This window comes from Phacochoerus africanus, chromosome 7 (assembly GCF_016906955.1).
Source record: "Phacochoerus africanus isolate WHEZ1 chromosome 7, ROS_Pafr_v1, whole genome shotgun sequence".
Classification (NCBI taxonomy): Eukaryota; Metazoa; Chordata; class Mammalia; order Artiodactyla; family Suidae; genus Phacochoerus; species Phacochoerus africanus.
In genome coordinates, this window is record NC_062550.1 from 105,988,978 (window position 1) to 106,009,924 (window position 20,947).

At 38.6% G+C, this 20,947-nt stretch overlaps 1 protein-coding gene across 1 annotated transcript in view; it reads right to left on the bottom strand.

The window, feature by feature from the left end:
• Positions 1-20,947, bottom strand: part of SYT1 (synaptotagmin 1) — a 523,537-nt gene that overhangs the window by 397,326 nt on the left and 105,264 nt on the right. Inside the window, exon 3 of the mRNA XM_047788370.1 lies at positions 16,630-16,748. The gene's annotated coding sequence lies outside the window, so the exon portion shown is untranslated. The remainder of the gene's footprint in view (positions 1-16,629; positions 16,749-20,947) is intronic.

Genomic DNA, 20,947 nt, shown 5'->3' on the forward strand with positions numbered 1-20,947 from the left:
AATTTTGGACTTCTCACAATACAGTGTGATATGGCTGACAGAGATAACAATTTGTATTTTAAAACTCATGCAGATATCAACTTATATTGTTTTTTTTCTGTAATAGAACAAAGAGAACCAAGTAACTGTATGGTAGGACAATGTAAGTGAGGTACTCATGATTTAAATGCGAATGGGATGCTTGCATTAGGTTTTGACATGAGAAAGAAAAAAATTATTCCTATTATTCCCTGCAATAATAGGAGCGTTATGGCAACTATGTTCTATCACATCGCCTTTTTATGTCTCTCATCAGAGATTATGACCTTTTTGAGGACAGTGGCCTCTTTTATTTGTCCCTGCCGCAGCGCTTGGCATACGGGAGACTCTCAGTCAGTCAATCAACAGCTATACCTGTTAACCCTGCTCAGAAGCGGCAGGTGAACGGAAACGTCCGTCGGCCACCTGACGCATTCACATCCTCAAGCTCACACTCACACACTAGCCAACCACCACAGGTGCACAAACCCAGGAACTTATTTCTGGAATTCAGTGTCTTCCATTTTCGAGGGTCTCATTCCAATAGTTCTGATTGTCGTATTTCTGATTCTTTAAACAGATCTGTCTCTTCCTCCCTCTTAGATTGATTTTGCTGCTTTTTCCTACTGATTTCATTGCTTTGCCAGCACAGTCGCTGCATCAGATATGTTTATATCTGAACTCTATTTTTTTTCCTCTCTCTGAATCTCCTTTATCCTGGACATATCCTGTTCCTCTTCCTGTTTATTTCCCCTCACACACTACCTATAGTCTCCAGCTAGGCTGTGGGACACTCAAATGCAGTGATCACATTTTACTCATCTGAAAAATTTGAATACCAGATTCAGCTCCTGCCACGTAGCAAAAGCAGCTAGCTCAACTAATCCTTCTGATATTAGCTCTCCTTCTTCTCCATATTCCAATTTGTCTCTTTTAGACCTTTAAGCTCAGAAATACAGGTACGTTTTTCCAGAAATTTTTAATTAGTATCTTGGTTCATAGACAGATGACTGATTTCAGAGTTATAAAAACAAAGTGTGAAACCACAGGCCATTGTTAAGACATTCCATTTCAAATTAAAAGGCAGTGGCGCACCATAGGTTAAGAGCTTACAAGTATAAAAATGAATATGCACATAAAATCATTACAACCATATGAAAAAGTTTCACTGGCTCCTCTTGGATGTAGTGTCCTTCTTTAAACCAATTACTACGTCTAGGAAAACAGAGTCATGTATTGTTATTCATCCTCTATTTTGAAGTAGAAAATGTGGATTAAAAACAAGAAAATCCCTAAAAGACAGAAGAAGATCAGCTAAGTCGGAAGCACTAGTAGAATAGTGAAGTAGGATTCCCTTCTTAATGTAATTTATGCTCCCTATCAGGGAAAAAAATCCAGTAAATGTCGTCTAAAAAATTGTATCAGGAATCACGGAATTTAAGTGTTATATGTATTTCTGAAGATAATACAGACCTATTATTTTCAAAGTGTCCTCATTTGTAGAAGCACACATGAATCCTGACTCTCTCCTTCATAGCACATGCTGCTACAGGTGCTGGGAGCCCATGGCGAAGAAAACAGACATCCTTGACCTCACCAAGGGTGAGAAGGAAACAATATATTGGTCTACACAAAAATATACACCTTGTTCAGTTTGTGATAACTTTGGTGCATTAAAAGCAGTTATTTAAATATGTATTAAATATCAAGGGACTTGGGGCAGGTGTGGCTACTTCCAGCAAAGTGGTCAAGGTAAGTAGCTCTAAGAAAATGCCACTTAGTGAGAACTGAATAATGAGAACTGATGGGCCCTGGAAAAATCTACTGGAGGTAATTTCCAGGCGGAATGTGCACAAGAACAAAATCCTGCAGATGAGACAGTCATAGCTTGTGAAAGTAAATGGAATTATCCGGATTTCTGAATTGAAGTGTACAAGAAATATCTATAAGGTTATGATATTCTAGGCTGTATTTTTTCCTAAACTAACAACAAGACATGAAGTTGCTGGAAATCATGATGTGTGTGTGTGTGTGCAGGGGGGGGGGGGTGTTTAATTCTCCATCTGCGATGAGAGATAATCTTCATTATAGCCAGATTAAATTGGTTGGATTATGGTTTGCTTTTACTGCTAGAATCAACTAATTTGTAGTTGATACTGTAAACTTGGGGAGCATATGATTTCATTGATCTGGTAGCTACATAAAAAAGGCATAGTAGAAAGAGGGGGAAATACTGTGAGTGTACATTGGAAGTATCCCTGGTGATACCATTTTGTCCTGGTTCGAAAGCCAGTGTCACCTGCAGCAGACATGGATGGTCACTTTCCCTGAAGATCCCAGTCGTTTTTAAAATCAATTGAGATAATACTCTTGCCTTTTGCAACTGAGGAACATTTGATATCACCCTGGACAAAAGTCAATGGGGAGGTCTGCTGACAATTTTCTGGAAAAAATCTTGCTCCCCCATTAGAAGAGAGAGCTAACTTCAACAACAAAGCAAAACAAATCAAAACCCCCTTTCAGCTGCACACTCTTCTTTCATTACCCTGCTTTCTCTGCTGCCACACAAGGACACGATTCTTGGATTGCTGCACTGACACTGCAAACCGGGGGGTTAGGTCAAGAGACTCTTACAGAAGCTGAGCCAGGTTTTTACATCAATTATCTGCTGAATCAACCCTAGAACTCTCTAAAGTTAGACTTAAAAAATAGACATGATAAAGTGACAAAACAAATGTCAGTAGTATTTATATTCAAGCAACTTCTGGTAAGGGGTTTTTTAATTTGCTGCTGAGAGCATCTTAATACAAATCTTCTTTTGATATTTTCATCCCAAGCTTTTCTCCTGGGGCCCAGCCTCCTCAATCTAATAGCTTTTTTGTCATCCCTTGAAAGTCCAGTGAGAACCTCAAACCAAGCCTACTATGTAAAAAATAAAGCTTTTTCCCCTCCTTTATCTGATTCTGTTTTCAATCTTCCCCATTATGGTGAAAGTCTTCACTAAGTTGTTCAAGGCAGAAACCTAGGATAATACTTAATATTTTCTCTCTTATTCCATATAACCAATCCATCAACAGGTCATATAGGTTCTACTTTGAAGCTATGTCTCAAGCCTTTTTTTGCTTTCCCCATTATTCTGCCATGAGCCTGATCAAAGCTAGTGACCTTCTGAGAGCTTCCTCTCCTGCACCCCTGCAGAAACGTCCTACTGGTCTTTCTGCCTGTACTTTTGACACCTAAATATAATCTTCTCCATAGAAGCTAGAATAAATTTCTAAACTAGTCAATCATTTCATAGCATTTGCTCAGTGAACACCCTCCAGTGGTTTCCCACTACACTTAGTGGAAAATCCAAGCTCCCTGCTATTTTCCACAAGGCCCTTCATGACTGGGTTTCCACCTCACTTCAACTTGACCTCCAAGCACCTCCCTTCTCTCACCCTTCCTGGCCTCCCGGCAATTGTCTTCTTGTCCCTTCTACTTTCTCTTCTCCAGGAGACACTGTCAAGACTCTTTCCTTCACATCCTTTGGGGTTTTACATGAAGCCACCTGCTCTATAAGGCACCTTGAACAACCTCTGTGTATTTCACCTCCACATATGTGCTAAGAATGGCGTAAGTGTAACATGTATCACTAACACATGCATATCGTGTTGGTCATCTCTTTCCCCAGTAGAATGTAGGCTCCACAAGGGCAGGGCTTTGGCCTATTTTGCTCGCTGATTTACTCCCCAGGACCAAGTACGGTGCCTGACACCTTGTATATGCTGAAGAAATGTTGCTGGAAAAGTGAATTAATAAGTGAATGACAAAACGAGGCATGGTAACTTGTCTGACTTCGTGACCATGTAGGATAGTGCTCAGAAGAGTAACCTTTGGCTGAGTAAAGGAACAGCGTCAAGTGGAAACAAAACATCCCTCCATAGCTCCATCACCCCTTTATCTGGCATGATGGCCCGTGGGTTGGCTCTTATTAAGGGCTTTTGCTTCTCTGTTCATGAGGGGTATTGGAGCAATATTCTTTTAACGGCTTTCTAGTTTTGGCATTAGGGTAATTTGAGCATCACAGAATGAGTTAGGAAGTATTCTCTCTGCTTCTACCTTCTGGAAGAGATTTTAGGGAATTGGTATAATTCCTCTCTGAAATGTTTGGTAAAATACACTAGTGAACCCATGTGGGCCTGGTATACACTGGCTCTTTAGGATGCATTTTGTACATCCCTAATGCAAGTGAATATCAAATAGTAACTAGGTATGCAGAGTGCTATAGGCTCTGGTAAAGCTCCATATCCAGTAAAAGAGCCCCAAGCAGGGGCGGGTTAGGTATAATCCCATGAGTTCTAGTAACGATAAAGATATGACTAAATGAAATCATAAGATGTGAACAAAACAATGAGCCCATCCATACTTCTTGATCCAGCCTGAACATTTGTGTTTCCTGTTTGTTTTTTAATGAGTCCAAATGTCCTGAATAGTCCCTGAAGCCCTCCAACCACTGTGACCTCAGAGCCCATCAGCCTCTGAGCCCTCCTCCTATGTGATAGACATATCTTTTGTCTAGAATAAAGAAGAATAGTCTATAGAATAAAAACATATTTCATGAGGATGGCACAGACTCATCATAAGAAACACCTCAAGCCTAAGGACGCAAAGAATGTCATTCTGAGTATCTTAGGACTGTAGACTTAGTGCTTTTGAAAAATATAAATAGATATATTCACAAAAGCAAAAAAGAAATTATTAGCATCTCAGAAAGTCTGCCTCCACATTTGCACTGATCATAAAAACACAATGCCTTCCCAGTGTTCACTGAGGAATGCTTCCGGGTGCATAAATTGGCTCTAAAAACAGACCCCAAAACGTGTTAACAAAATATTTTGAACAATGGCAGCATTTCTGAAATCCAAGGCGACCCCAGCGAAGGGCAACATTCATTTGAATATAAATTTCAGTACATGAGCTTTTTTGAAAAAAAAAAAAAAAGGAGTTTTGCTATTTCATGGTCACGCTTTATGAAACGTTAATATTTATTCATTCTGCATTGTGGCTATTTTTAAAAAAAGAAATGTCAGAAATATTGAGGCAGTTTTCTACCTATATTATTCAGAGCCTGACAATGCTGATGGCATTTTTGGAAAAAAGAAAGATATGTATCTAATCCTTCACGTGTGCACAGAAAACCACTCATCATCCAGAATCCTATTATAGAGAGACATATAAACAAATATGGGTTCAGTTTCAAGAACTAAATTTCAGCATCCATACCAAAAAAATGGATGATCTATAGTCTACAAGCTAAAAAATGTAGTTTCAGGGCGTGAATAGAAAGCCTTTCTTTTCTTTTCTTTTTTGTTGTGTCTTTTTAGGCCTGCACTCGCAGCATATGGAGGTTCCCAGGCTTGGGGTCGAACCAGAGCTGTTACTGTGAGCCTACGCCAGAGCCACAGCAATGCCAGATCCGAGCCGTGTCTGTGACCTACACCATAGCTCACAGCAATGCCGGATCCTTAACCCACTGAGCGAGGACAGGGATCGAACCCGCAACCTCATGGTTCCTAGTCGGATTCGTTTCCACTGTGCCACAACAGGAACTCCAGAAAGCCTTTCCCAATGTAGAAGAGTAATTCTTTCCTTTGAGAAGAAATCTGAACTTTACATGTGAAAGAACTATTAGTATTAGAAACCTAATAACTTTTACTCTAAAGACAGAATTGTTAGTTAATAAATACACTTAAATTTTACTTTCTGAACAGTAAATAATAGGCAAAGGCAATTTTTAGTCACTACAATGTGTTAGCTGAAACTAGGCAAAAAATGTCTTGATGAAAGAAACTATTTGTTTCATTTTTTCATAAAGAAGAAAAACTATAGGCAAATTTTGGAGAAAACAAAACAGACTTATTTTAACAGAGATCTACAAACTAAATGGTCTATTAGAGATACACAAAAAGAAACTGGAATAAATGTTTGATTGCAGCATAAATTCAACTTTATGAGAAATACGAAGACTATTTTTATAAGGTCAGGTGTACACATATGAATCACCTTCCCTCGTCACCAGAGACCTTTCTTTCAGGACCACCACACAAACTGTTAGATTTTTGGTTTGAAAGCTCTTGCCTGTACAGAAGAAAAGGGATGCGAAGACACCACCCAGCCCACTCGCAGCATAACGGGGTGCTCGGTTCAGGTGCTGGAAGGCTAGGTGAGTGTAAGGCAGTGGTCCCTGTGAAAAGCAGGCAGGAGTGCTGACAATTTGAAACTTTTATGTCATTTTTCCTCCTTTTGTGTTCTTTTAAATTGTCCCCCTTTCGCAAAGTGCTTTCATAAAGAAAAGAACAGGGTGTTGGTAAATACAAATAGATTAACGTAAATTTTCCTAACTGCAGAGAATGTCTATTGAATGTGTACTTTTTGAAATTATTTCGTTTGCTGATTTCAGTAGATTCCATAGGGAGACCATTTTGCATCCAAAATAAACTCGAAGCATGCTGGCCATAACACAGTTTATCAAGTCTGTTCAAAGGTCGAAATTATAAAACAATTTCCTTACATTTTATACTCAGAAGTAAAACAAAAGCAGATAAAACCCCCCAATATTTTTAGAATTAAAAACCCTAAAACAGCAGAAAGAATTCGTCATCTATCTTCTACCTGGAAAGCGCCCATTTTATGAGGAGGGTTTGTGAGGAGTGGTGAGTAGGCTCACTCCGCCTCCCGCGGGAGGGCTTAATACCACCCCGGAGCGGCCTTTTCTCCTTCTACGGAACATCAGAGCCACTAAACCCAAACAATGACATTCTCTGTACGCAGCTGCCATCCTTCTTTTTGCCCCACATCCTCAGCATGTGGAAGTTCCCAGGCCAGGGATCAGACCTGTGCCACAGTGGCTACCCAAGCTGCTGCAGTGACAATGCCAGATCCTTAACCCACTAGGCCACCAGGGAACTCCTCAGCTGCCATCTTGACAGGAACCATTTTGGAAACTTTTTTTTTTTTTGGAAACATTTTTTTTTTTCCTGAAAGATCTTTTTCGTTTGTTTGTTTGTCAGGGGATGCTTATTGTTCATTCAATAGAAGAACAAAGTCATAAAATAACTTAGCATCTAGAAAATTGTGATGTTGTGCTCATACTTCAGAAAACATTTAGATTTATTTACCCTAAGCCTTCCAAGTACAATTTCAAAACTTATCTATAAATAACTGAGAATTGGGACGTATTATAAAAATATATTTATATTTTTTTCCTTGTCAGGCAGAATGGTATAAAACTTTTCACAAAGGATAAATTTCTCTCTCTCCAATAAATTCAAGAACAGATTTCCACATTCTCTTCTGTAGAATATCACCTCACCTCTTCTGCCCTTCTTTTCTACATATTAAACACATTTCTCCCTTTTTCATGTTCAGCGTTCAACACCGCTTATAATGGCCTACATTTACTCTAAAGCCACATTTGATGCTTCCTTTTTACTCATTTTAACATCTTGAAATTTCTTTACTCCTGACAAGGTGATGTCTCAAACCTTAAATAATTTTGTTTTTGTTGCTCTTTCTAAATTTCTCTTAATTCTTGCTACTGTGTTTCAATTATGGATTTAAATTAGAACTAGGGTCTCGAATGCAGTGATCATACCCAGCATTATTCTTATGCTTCTATTTAAATATCTTAGACTAATGCTTGTTTTTGACAGTAGCAACCTGCCAGTCCCTCAGCTCTTCTAAATCAAAAACTGTATCTAATTTTCTCCATATTTGAAAGCAACTTTGAATGTACCTTTATTGTGTGTTCTTTCATGAATATATTTTAATAATTCCCTATTAAATTCAACCTACATGTTTCTTAACTTGTGATCATTGTAGTAAGTAAACATATTAGCCTCAAGAATTAAATAGAATGAGAAAGAGATAATGGTTCTGTGCCATTGTATGGCTAGGATGCTTGGGGTTTTTAATTACTTTGGTAAATTCTGTCAGGGTTTAAGAAAAAAACCACAGCATATGAAGGGTTATAATTCACTTGTGGAAGTTCTGTCTAATTTAAGGAGTAGATACATTATTAACGAAAATTTCTTTGTCCTAGTAGCTGGAGTTGTTAAGGCTTTGTCCTGGGTGAAAACACACTACACCGCTCACAATCATTAGGTCTGTTCCTATGCTGGAATTCTCTAGTACCTCCCGTCATTTGCAAAGAGTTGCTTTTCTGCCTGAAGAAGTTGTTAATGAGCATGAGCTGTGTGGCAAGACCTTACTCTGCTTACCCAACAATCTTTCCCTGTGTCTCCAGCTCAACTCTCCTATGTTTCTTAAGTGTGCTTGGCACAAAGATGATTTAAAGGTGGAGCTACAACATAATTTATATGTATTTCATACTATGACAGAATAGTTGAGCAAAAATACGGCAAAAATCCATATAACATTTCATGATCAGGAACATCTTAAAATCAGGACGGGCACTTTGAAGTGCAACCGTCTCCACGTAACGATGGTTTAAGAAATGCAGCAATGACTTTCGAAGAACCGAAAGGTTTGACATTTTGAGGTTCCTCTTAAGAAGAATGGCAATGCTATAGATTAGACCACTGAAGACATACCTGATAAGAACAGGACAGTTTCTGCGTTTAAGGTCACTTAACGACCTATCAGAAGGGCACCTCTTTGATGCCATTAAAATTTCCAGCTTTTGACATATGAAGATATGTCAGCAGTGAATTTGGTATGTAGCAGTTCACCATTAATGACAATGTACTTTTAGTTTCGTGACTCCTGGAATAACTGAGTTTCCAAGGCTGAAAACTAGGGTTTTTACCAAAATGCAGATAATATATTTTGTTACTCAAAATTATTTGAGTGGTGAACTTTAGTCGCTTTCTGAAAAAAGTATTGATTTTGCTCTCATTAGTGAAGAGAAATAGTTTATATAAACATAGAACTTGAGTTTGTTATTTTCCTTCAACACTTGAAATTATTTTTTCCATTGTCACCTTGTCTATTTTATGTGATGAGATATCTATTGTTTCTTTGCTTCTTTATATTGTTTGTTCCAGCTGATTTTTAAGATCTTTGCATTACCTTTGGAGTTCTGTGGCTTTGTTAAAATCTTTGTGTTTGAATTTTTTCATTTATCTAGATTGTGCCTTGGAATGATTTTCCTTATAGTGTTCATGTCTTTCTTTAAATATGGAAAATTATCAGCTATTATCTTTAAATGGACATCTGGAATTCCTAGTAGACACTGGTATGCTTTCTCATTTATTCCTCCATGTCTCTTAATTATTCCATCTCTTAACATTCTGTGCTCATTCTAGAAAATTTCTTCAGATGTAATTCACGGTTCATTAGTATTCTTTTAGGCAGTTTCTTTTTTCATTCCAAAAGTTTTCACTAAATTTTAAAATTTGAAAACTGTATTTTTCTTTTTCATAAGTATTACTTGGTTCTTTTTCAAATCTGGTAATAGGTGTTCACAGTGTCTTAATGTTGGTTTCTATTTCTTCCTGTTTAACTTCACAATTATTTTAATGATTAGTTTTCATGTTATTAACATATCTCAAATTTTAGAATTCAAATCCTCCCCTGTATGGTGCCTGCTTATTCGTTATGTTGGGTAATTCGCAAGTGTGGCTTCACTATTATTCATTTAATTGTAAACTCATTTTCAGTTTTTTTTTCTTTAGGAGTCTTGTGTTCTGTTTAAAACATGTTTCCATAGAGAATTATAGGTTTCTGTTAGTTTATATAAATTCCATTTGAAGGATTCATGCACTGTGAATAATATAAATTCAAGCTCTATATGGATACCCACCAGAGTGAGGTGTTATTTGTCACAATAGAGCTATTTTTTTTTTCCTTCCATTGCATCTAGATTCATAGTCAGACAAGCTCTAGTCACTTCCCTGGATCAGTGGGTATAGTTTTTGCTGCTTCATCAAGTAGGAAGCAGCTCCCTCTTTGGTCTTGAATTTATGTAAGAATTTCTTTTCTTTCTTTCTTCCTTTCTTTTTTTTTTTAGTAAGCTTTTTTTTTGGTTAAAATTTTTCTTGTAGTTGATTTACAATGTTCTGTGAATTTCTGCTGTACAGCAAAGCGACCAAGGTGACTCAGTCATATCATGTTCCATCACAAGTGTCTATACAGCAGGGTCTCATTGCTCACCCACTCCAAATGCAACAGTCTGCATTTACTAACCCCAAATTCCCAGTCGAATTTCAGTTCCAGACCTCTAGCCTCCTTAGACCTGAGTCCTGCAGCCATTAGAGACCGAAGGGGCCTACCTCTCCCCTGGTCATGACACCAGCTCTCCATCTTTATGCTCCATCTCCAAGCCCTCCTTTTCCAACCCTGGAGGGCTTTCAGTGTTTTATTGTTTGCTGATCTATGTATTTATTTAGAAAGATTTATAGTGGTCATCCTGTGAAGGTACGTATGTATGAACAAGAGGTGGTATAAAATGAATTAATAATCAGTGGTGAACCTACATGCATGTGGTGAAATGAGACAAATTTTACAAAGTCAGGAGGAAAAGGATAGTTTTCTGTCACTATACTACCTGAAACAATTTTATGTCCTTCAGCATATCCCTATGTGGCCTCACATTCGTTCTGGGTTTTCAAAATATTCTTCCATCTATTTTATGTATGTCCTTCTGGTTCTGTTTTGCTAGAAGATTTTATCAAGTTCTCGCCAATATTCATGTGAACTGAGTTATTCTCCTGGGTATATGTTCAAGATGTGTTTAGCTGCACATTACTTGGGGGTTTAAAGCATGGCAAAATGAAAATTCCTTAAATGCCTAAAAATCGACAAAAAATATATTCATACCAAAAGAACTGGCTCCAGCAGTTCCCACTGTGGGGCAGCGGAAATGAATCCAACTAGTATCCATGAGGATGTGGGTTTGATCCCTGGCCTCGCTCAGTGGGTTAAGGATCTGGTGCCATGAGCTGTGGTGAAGGTCACAGATGCGGCTTGGATCTGGCATTGTTGTGGCTGTGGTGTAGGCTGGCAGCTGCAGCTCCGATTCGACCCCCTAGCTCAGGAACTTCCATATGCTGTGGGTACAGCCCTAAAAAGAGAAAAAAACGAAAAAAGAAAGAATCAACTCTTAGTCAACTAACAAAAGCAGTAAAAGTTTTGCTTTTATTAAGCTAGTAAGATAAAATGTATTTAACATGTCCATATCTTTTAAACTGAAATAAGTGTAAAAATTATTTTTATTATTAGAGTGGTTATACTCTAACTAAATGTTTCATTTTAATGTCATTATTTTTAATAATTAAAGAAAAAATTAAGAATTATTGTCCAATTTCTATACATTTTCAAACAACCAGTGTATGTCATTGTAAATTAGATAATGTGCACATTCTTAAAAATTGCTGTATATACCTTTCTTCTAATGTGTTTCCTGAGTTACATCCAATATCTTCAGTTAGGTAATGTTCCATCGTGTTACCACAACAATTACTGGAAGTCTGTTCCTTTTATATTAACTGGATCCATGTAATCCTTATTGACTTTAAAAGCGGCTAGTCCAACTTCATCCATGGTGAAGTTACTTTGCCAGACAGGCAGCATGACAGAGCAAACTGTTCATTCTTATGTGTCCCAGAATAGGACACTTAGTCACTGGAAAATGTAATTAAGAAAATCTCAGGATCGGAAACGGTGCCTCTTGCTGCCTAGGTTGTGGGCTACTTGATTCCATAATGGCCACGGTGTAGCCATCTGACATTACTTAGGGCTAGCTATCTGGATTAGATTTCTCAGGCATAGAGCCTAATCTAACATGCAAATTTATACATTTCATTTAACGGGCTGTTAAAGCTTGAAAGAGTTAAAAGGAGTGGATCAGACCGATTTTGGTGCATAAGAGACAACAGGAAGAATCAGTGAGATTAAAAAGAGGTGGATCATTGACTGGAAAAAACTTGGAGGAGGAAAACTCCAGAGAAGAGTATGCTGAGCGTTATTGCTGAGCCCTCATTTAGTGGGTCTGAATATTTATTTGCTTCTTGTTAGTAGCTGCCTCTTCCCTACCATGAAATCTCCACGAGGACAGAGGTGAGGACACGGGACCGGGAAGGCTGACTGGCATAGGAGGATTTCCTAGACGTTTCTGAAAGCTGTGAAGTAGAGACTGAGACCTTCAGCGCAGGAATGGGCCATGCCTGTCCTAAGACTCCCTTCTGAATGTGGCCAATACTCTCGTATCCTTTTTTTTTTTTTTTGGTCATCTTTTGCTTTTTAGGCCTGCACCTGCGGCATATGGAAGTTCCCAGGCTAGGGGTTGAATCGAAGCTACAGCTGCTGGCCTAAGCCACAGCCACAGCCACGCAGGATCTGAGCCGCGTCTGCAACCTACACCACAGCTCCCCGTAACACCATATTCCCGACCCACTGAGTGAGGCCAGGGATCTAACCCGCATCCTCGTGGATACCAGTCAGGTTTGTCAACCGCTAAGCCACAACAGGAGCTCCCTGTCTTATCCTTACTCTTGTTTCTTGAGAATGGAATGGAAAAGAGGAATGCTTTACACTAAAAAATTTCTTTAAAAAAGTTTCTTCAACGGAAAATGCACCATTATTTTTCCAGTGGGGTTTCCGGAGTGAAGAGGAATTTTAGGAACGTACATAGTAACTTATTTTGTGCCTCAACCTAAATAGTAATAGAGATTCTGGCAACTTTTCTTTCAGATATTTTATTTTACTAAAAATTAGAGCTGATGAAGAATTATGGGTCCCTTTTTCTAGGATGGACTTCTTAACTTCTTGCTTCTCACACTGCAGGTTAGCCTAGTAGCGAGACTTCATCGAACCCAGAGGTGCTAGATATTGCAGGCTTCTACGTTGAAATTATCAACTTTTCTTTGGATAATGTTAGTCATGACGATACAGTCTGTCTGCTTTTCCACCTCTCCCACTTGTTCGTTAGGTTAAATTAAAGTAAAAGGGACTCAGAGCTGCGAAGAATTCCTTGGTGTCCAAGGAACAGAGAAGGAATAAGACAGATATGCCCTCATTTGGACCTCATTCCCTGGGTTACTCATATTCCTTGTCCTCCATCCCAGGCACAGGTACTTCCTGTTTTCCCAACCATCCAAATTTAATGAAAAGAAAGAGAAATAGTAAAATGGGAAACACTAAGATTCAAAGAGAACAAAATGTCCATTTGGTGTACTGTCTGGGGCAAGAGTAGCAAATTTCACAAAGTACCTAAAATACAGTAGGTATTCAAGGAATATTTAGCAAATTAAAGAAACACCTGTATGGGTAAAGGCAGCAAACGGGTAAATGTGGCCCACCTGAACACCTGCTGCTGAACTTTCTGAAAGACAAGGAGGATAGATTTCCTTAGGAAGTGAGGTCCAACGAAGTCGAGCGGTGGGTTGAGTAGTTCAGAGAAAAACACGTTGCTAGATCGAGTTCTCTATTGATATCATTTGTTGATGTTCCTTGAATTATCATTCATGCGCATTGTCTCTGCTTAAACACTTCCTAAATGGATGTGTACATATAATACACATCTATTCCTTTAAAAATAACTGACTGCACCTGCTCCCCTGAATTATGAACATGGCCATTAATGAGCATCCTCTCTACTTAAGAGCCAGTCGAGTACGGCTCAGCTACCTTTATGTGAGACCACTTTGCCCCTCAGGCTCTAGCTCTACCTCACATTTCTTTCTTCCGTCTACTTTTTCTCTGCTCAGGAGGATACTGCTCATGTTATAACCACTCTGTGTTTTCCCAAAGCCTCCTACTCTCTCTTTCTCATTTACTGATGATCCAACTTGTTTTTCTTTGCTGTTTCTATTCAAAGTAAACAAGAATTTAAAAAAATCTGTTTCATTGATTTACTTTTTTAGAATCACGCAGTATTATTTTCTATTACTTTCCACTTCCAGCTCTCTTTTTACAAATCATATGATCTGAGTATAATTTTATGGATTAAAAAAATGGAATATGAGCATCTCACATCATTTATGGCATCATTTCTGGGTGAAAATGTTTTGAGTTTGAAATATTTAACTTTTAAATTAAACTTGTGAAATACAACCTAGTTGAAATTAGTGGCCACCTGTATTGTAAATGTGATGTTTAAACCCAGCTTAAAAATCAAGAGTACTTTTATTGATCAAAAAGATTCCTATGAATTTGAAAAAGACTTCAACTCTTTCAGAATACATTTACTTTATAAAGTAAGTACATCTGAAAACCTAGAGGTTCGGAGCATTTTCCCCTTTTAGACCCTTATGGATTCCACAACACGGGAAGCAAGAATTAATTCTATGGGTCGGTCTCCGCAGTTTTCCTAGGAAGTCGAATGTTGTTTTGCTCTCATCCAGTGTCAGTGGTAATCACAGCATTCTGTATTTTCATGGTTCCGAAGCCAGTTCTTTGTCCCATCCAGCTTAAATGCATACTGTCGAGTTTGGCATATTTAGTTGGCAAACTCTGCCTAATACTTTTTCCATTAAAAATAAAGCAATGAGGAAATTCCCTTACTAAAATCAGCTAATAGGAAAAGAGTCACTCATGAATAAATGGAGTACCTTTGGCCAAAAATTTTAACCTAGGTGTACCAATAAATTACCTTTCGAAAGTCTGACCCTGATAGGAACTGCCTCAGTGGAAAATGTGATGGAAGCGTAGATGGGGATTTTTAAAGGAGGGATGCTTTTTAGACATATCGAATAATGAAAGAATGGCTTGTTATTTAGAAAGCTTTGTAAAACTGAACACTCAAAAGTGGAAATAATAACGGCACAGATTACGAATTTAATACCTTTTACTATCATAGAGATCATTCATTGTTTGGTGACCTCGGGAAACTTTAAAATTGATAAACATTCATATCCTTAACATCTTTGACATTTAAATTTTAATTCCAATATTTAAGATTCAAATGAAAGGGAAAACAGTCTAAAATCCTTTGCACAGTCCTAGGAAATAATAATATGTAGGAAAACTCAAAATCCTAATTTATTTTCAATATTTTTATATTAATTGTATGTCTATAGTTTTACAATGTTATTCTCTGGGCTCTTTCCTTGCTCTCATGTTTTGGAGTAGTAGTTTTTAAACTTTGGAGTGCATTGGGATAAATGCTGGTTCTAGAGCCTTCTCCCAAAGATGCTGATTAAATAAGTTTGGCATGGAACGCAGGAATAGACACTTTCTTAGGTTGCTTCAGGCTACATTTTGAGGTATTTCCCAAAATATTTGCAGAGTAGGAGATGACATTGTTTCTAAAAGGCATCAAAGCAAACAAAATGGAAATAATTTGAAGAATTGTATGGTAAGAACCACACTGTCTGAGCATCAGCCATGCCTTTCACTACAAAATGATTGAAATAACCATTACATATTGGCAGTGACAATTATTTCCTAGGAAACTAAAGTACTTTTGATTCCAGGTATATGCACTTTCAGAATCACTGCATTTGTTTTTCATAGTCTATGTAAAGAAGTTCTGACAGTTGGAAAGAAACAAGTTTCAGCAACAACAACTGACTGTGATACCACACTGATTCAGAGATAGGAGAAACTTCTAGTATTGGAATGGTTCATTCCCCAAAGGAGAAGGACGTGTATTATAACACAAGCCTACTGGACAGGTTTATTTAATTGGATGGTGAATTCATAGGTAGACTTGGTTTATTTCTGCGCGATGTAAGCATTCGAGACCTACCGCAGCCACCTTCCTCGGGAGGTGGGGAAACTAAGCTGCAAACAGAGGAAGAAAGTTCAAGACACAGCCTTGTACGCGAACATTTCTCCTGTCTAGAGTGAGAACCACGTGCAAGGTGGTTATTTGGAAATCCAAGACTTCAGTTACATGGGCCTCCCAATAACGATCCGTGAGATAATTTAATCACCTCCAATTTACTTCAGAGAATTGTGTTTATGCCGAGTGAGAGGGTGTGAGAAATGACAGACCAAAGAAGCAATTTGATTGGTTAATGAAGAGTCCAAGAATGATAATTGAGTTTGATAGAATTCATTAGTTAAGACATTCAAGCAGATACTTTACAACCCCAATTACATACTCGAACATATGTAATAGTCACGATGTGATGTATGTACTTTACTGTTGAACTAGGCATATATGAAAGAGGAAGGCATGGTATGGCACAGTGAAACATCAGCCTGAGACAAATTCGGCCTCCACTCCCGCCCCTACCCAATACTGCTGCGAAAATGTCATCTGTACAGCAGGGCACAGAAGCCCAGAGGCAGATGCTACGGCATATTCTTCTCGAGAGCAAGGCTGCTCAAGATCATCTACAGATAATGGACCGTGACAACTGTGGTTCTGAGGAAGTACAAAATGCGCGTGGGGGAAAGCAGAAATGTTATGTACGTGTCCAGTACCCCACGAGTGTGGCGAGCGTCTCAGGGGCGTTGATAGGAGTTGTAAGTTCAAAAGACATGACAAGTACTAATATTTCCTCTACTATCATAGAAACATTTTTTTGAAGTAAGAGATACGGTCCTACTACCTTCTGCACAAAAGCATTCTCCCCCTACCCTGCCTCCATCACAAAGTATGTAGGGGGGGGGGCAGTGATCATAAACCAAACATGTCAAAGTTTGTTTTTTTCCAAATACCTGAATTAGACAGGTGCAGTGCAATTTCCAGGAATGAAGCAATAGGCAGGTGAATGGCCTTCTAACCTGAATCCAGGCGTTTGTCAAACTCTTGCTAGTTCTTGTTTTCCTGGTTGCCCCTGAGAGAGAGGGAAAAACATTGGAAGAAAATCGTAAAAATGCCGGCCTGCATCTCTGCACTTGTCTGCTACTGAGTATGTACAGAGACTTTTGCTTATGCAGCACATTCTTTATTCATATCCTGCTCCAGCTTCTTTAATTCCTGCTTGTGCTGGGTGCTCCAGGCTAAGATCCAATTGGTATGAATCATGTGGACATAAAGAAAAATCTAGAAGAATGAATGTTTCAAGGAAGCAACTTTCTCATATTTCTTTCACCATATCCTGTTGCATGGCATTGCTCTGTAGAGGAGACATAGCCTGAGCTTCCTGAGAAGGCACCCAGTGGAATTACCACCCGAGGGGAATCATCTCTAAGCAATTCACACTTTGTTTTGCTAACAAGACTCCTTGTTAGGATACTAGAGCGCTATCCTTCTCTGGCAACGCTCCCCCACCTTTCAGAATTATTGAAAAGCTGTGTCTATTTTGATTTGTGAATCTCTTTGTAAGCAGGAGCAGCTGCAGCAGTGCTAATAAAAAGGAAAGGCACTGCTATTTACCTAGGAAGGACAGTGAAATACTGAACGTACAAAAGCCGCCGCATTGTGGAGGAGGTGTATCAGACATTTTAACAGCTTCCTTCCTTGCTTGCTTCCTCGGTCCTTTCCTCCACCTCCTTTCCTTCCTTCTTCCCTTGATTCTGTTTTCTTTAACACACTTTATTGCACTTATCTATTTCTTGATACAGAGCAACCTAATATCTTATGTTTGGGATCTTTAAATAATGATTTTAGAATATGAAATTTCAAAAAACTAAAGTAGCATAGTTCATTCACAAACGGAGATGCTCACATAGGGAGCCTTTCACTTATCAGCTGCATCCTGTGGCCCCAATTAAGAATGGAGGTTCTGCAGATTCCAGTGGCACTGATACTAATCAGACCATCCTGCTCTCTTTACAGTTTGAGTTTCGGTTCTCTAGAGGAAGCTAACATGGCAACACCCTGTTATTTGAAGATTCAAGTTTTCCTACCACAAGATAAATGAATACACAATCCCCTGCAGCTTTCATTATATTCTGAAGAGAATTTTATAGTTCCTCTGCAGTTATTAAGGAGTCCTCTTTGCCAACCAATGGACCAGAATCGTTCTGGCATAAATCCATGTAGGAGAATCTTTGGAGGGTCTCCTGGGTTTGGGAAAACTTTCCTTGTTGGTTTAAAAGAGATGCTGCATAAGAGAGCCTAACTTCCTGAGTGGCTTCCAAGCTCCATTCTGTCTGGCTGAGACAGGCAAGGGATGGTTGGCCTCTGCTCAGGCCGTTTCCATTCTAAGTACTTATTGATAATCCGTCATTCATTTTATGAATAGTAATGGTGTATCTATTGTGAACTTTTTTTTGTTTTTATTTTTTTATTTTCTATTTTTTTTTGGCCAGGTCTTGAGGATGAAAAATGAAAAAAGCTAGTTTCTTGCCTCTGAAAAAAATTGGAAAGAAGAGCATGATAATGTGAGAGAAAAAGAAGGTATACGTGTGTGTGTGTGACTGGGTCACCTTGCTGTACAGTAGAAAATCGATAGAACACTGTAAACCAGCTATAATGGAAAAAAAGAAAAATCATTCCATAAAAATATTACTAAGTGCCACAGTGGAGATTTAGAATACAGTAGGCATTGAAAAAATGATTTGGAGTTCCCATCGTGGCACAGCAGAAGCGAATCCATCTAGGAACCATGAGGCTGCAGGTTCGATCCCTGGCCTCGCTCAGTGGGTGAAGGATTTGGTGTCGCAGATGCAGCTCCAATTAGACCCCTAGCCTGGGAGCCTCCATATGCCACAGGTGCAGCCCTGAAAAGACAATAGACAAAAAAAAAAAAAAAAAGAAAAAAGGATTTTTCCTATCCTCAAGGAGAAGTCTAAGCTGTCATATGGAAAGAAGTAGAAGACGTTACTGACGCTGTGTGTTTATGCTCACGTGAGGTGAGGTGATCAGGCAGCAAAGCCCTAAGCTCTATTGCTCTCTGGAATTCTTTAATAGTTTCTGCAACTGTGGATTTTCACAACTGGATCTTCTTTTCAACGATTCCAAGCATAAAATGGCTTTTCCCACCAGAAAGCATTAAAAACTCTTCTCTCATGGCGGTAGATCCCAGGAAGTATCTTATTTCTCAGAGCACAACCCCCAGAGTCATTTCTTAAATGTTGGTGAGGATACACGAGTTAGTAATATACACCCATTTTGGAAGCCAAATAGGAAAGATTAAAAACCATCTGTCATTGGGACTATGAGCCTATAAGCAAGCAGGAGGCTTCCTGCAGAGTCTGGGGCAGGAACAGTATGTAACACAGATTTAAAAACAAAAGATTCAACTAAAATCATTTAGCTCAGTCCCATGGTTTAAAGGCTATTACCAGCTCCCACCAGAACCCACTTTACAATGCTACATAAAACCATGTGTTGCAAATCTAAGACAGTTTTGATAGAATCATTCTTTCTCTCAGAAATGATTTTCTAAATGCTTATTTGTGTTAGGCAGGGTGCAAGACATTGAAAGTTCATTAACACAAGAGACAAACAGCTGCCTCTAGTGCCCACCTCACCTTGCCCCCCCAGAATTTGCCGGATAATGAAAGGGATAGATGACAAACACATGCACAGGGTGTGTCATGCTGCAATTTAAATTGTAATAAGTTCCCAAAAGGACAGGCAAAAAGGATAGGAAAGTGAGAGTGGGGGAACTGCATCCAGAATTGGCTTCTGGCAGAAATCAGGTTTAGGAATTCACTGGATTTGGGGAGAGGGCAGGGGTAAAGGGGTCGATTCAAGGTGGAATGATATCTGTGTAAAGTCCTGAGGTGGAAAGGAGCTTCACATGTTTGAGGAACAAGGACAACAAATCGAAGGTCAATGTGGCTGTAATGTGGTGAGTACGGGGAGGCTTGGGTGGTCAAGGCTGGAGGTTCCAGTGAGGGACCCCTAGGAAGATGCTAAAGCATCAAATGCCTTTAGTTACTCTTTGAATAATGGATGGAGGTGGGGATTTTTTTTATGCTCCGTCATAAGTGACCAGACATAGTTCCCAGTGCTACACAGCAGGATATTATTGCTAATCCATTCCAAAGGCAACAGTCTGCATCTATGAATGGGGATATTTATCACAATTTTAAAGAAGACTTTCTTTTATCTGTTCTTAGGAGGCAAATCTATTATATTAAGAATTAATTCTCTGACTCCTGGATATTTAATAGGTTTGGGTTTATTTGTTCTCTTCTAAGTCATGCTGTATTTTTCTTTCTAGTACCCAGCCTTACTCTACATGGATGCTTGTTTCCTCCTCTCGTCATCACTACCTTGTCAAACATCTCTAAGAGCTAGAGTTTTTTTTGTTGTTGTTTGTTTCAGTTGGGTTCACTGATGTACATCTGGTGCCTAGAACCTCATTTGGCTACTATTCTATAAAGTAGTAGACCAGTGAATACATCTTGAATGTATAAATGAATGGTTAATTTAGAAAATTGTCTCCCTGATGCTAGCAGTCATTTAGTGTTATTTTTCTCTCTCAGTTACTTTCATAGGAGGTCAGCTTTGCATGGTAAATTGGAGCATATTAGACTAATAAAATGTGCTTCTGGTGGTTCATCATTAAAGACAGTATTTGTAAATATACAAAAAGCTCATACAACTCAATAACAACAACAAAAAACCCAATGAAGAAATGGGCAGAAGACATAAATAGACATTTCTCCAAAGAAGACATACCCCTGGCCAACAGGCACATGAAAAGATGCTCAACTTTGCTATTTATTAGAGAAAAGCAAATCAAAACTAAAATGAGGTACCACCTTACAATGGTCAGAATGGGCATCATTAGAAAGTCTACAAATTATAAATGCTAGAGATGACGTAGAGAAACGAGAACCCTTCTACGCAATTGGCGGTAATGTAAGTTGGTGCAGTCACTATGGAAAACAGTATGGAGGTTCCTTAAAAACCAAAAATAGAGTTGCCACATGATCCAGCAATCCAGAGAAAACTCTAATTTGAAAAGACACATATACTTTAATGGTCATAGCAGCACTATTTATAATAATCAAGACATGAAAACCACCTAAATGTCTTTTGGAAGATGAATAGATAAAGAAGATGCACACACACACACAATGGAATACTACTCAGCCTAAATAAGAATGAAATGATATTATTTGCAGCAACATG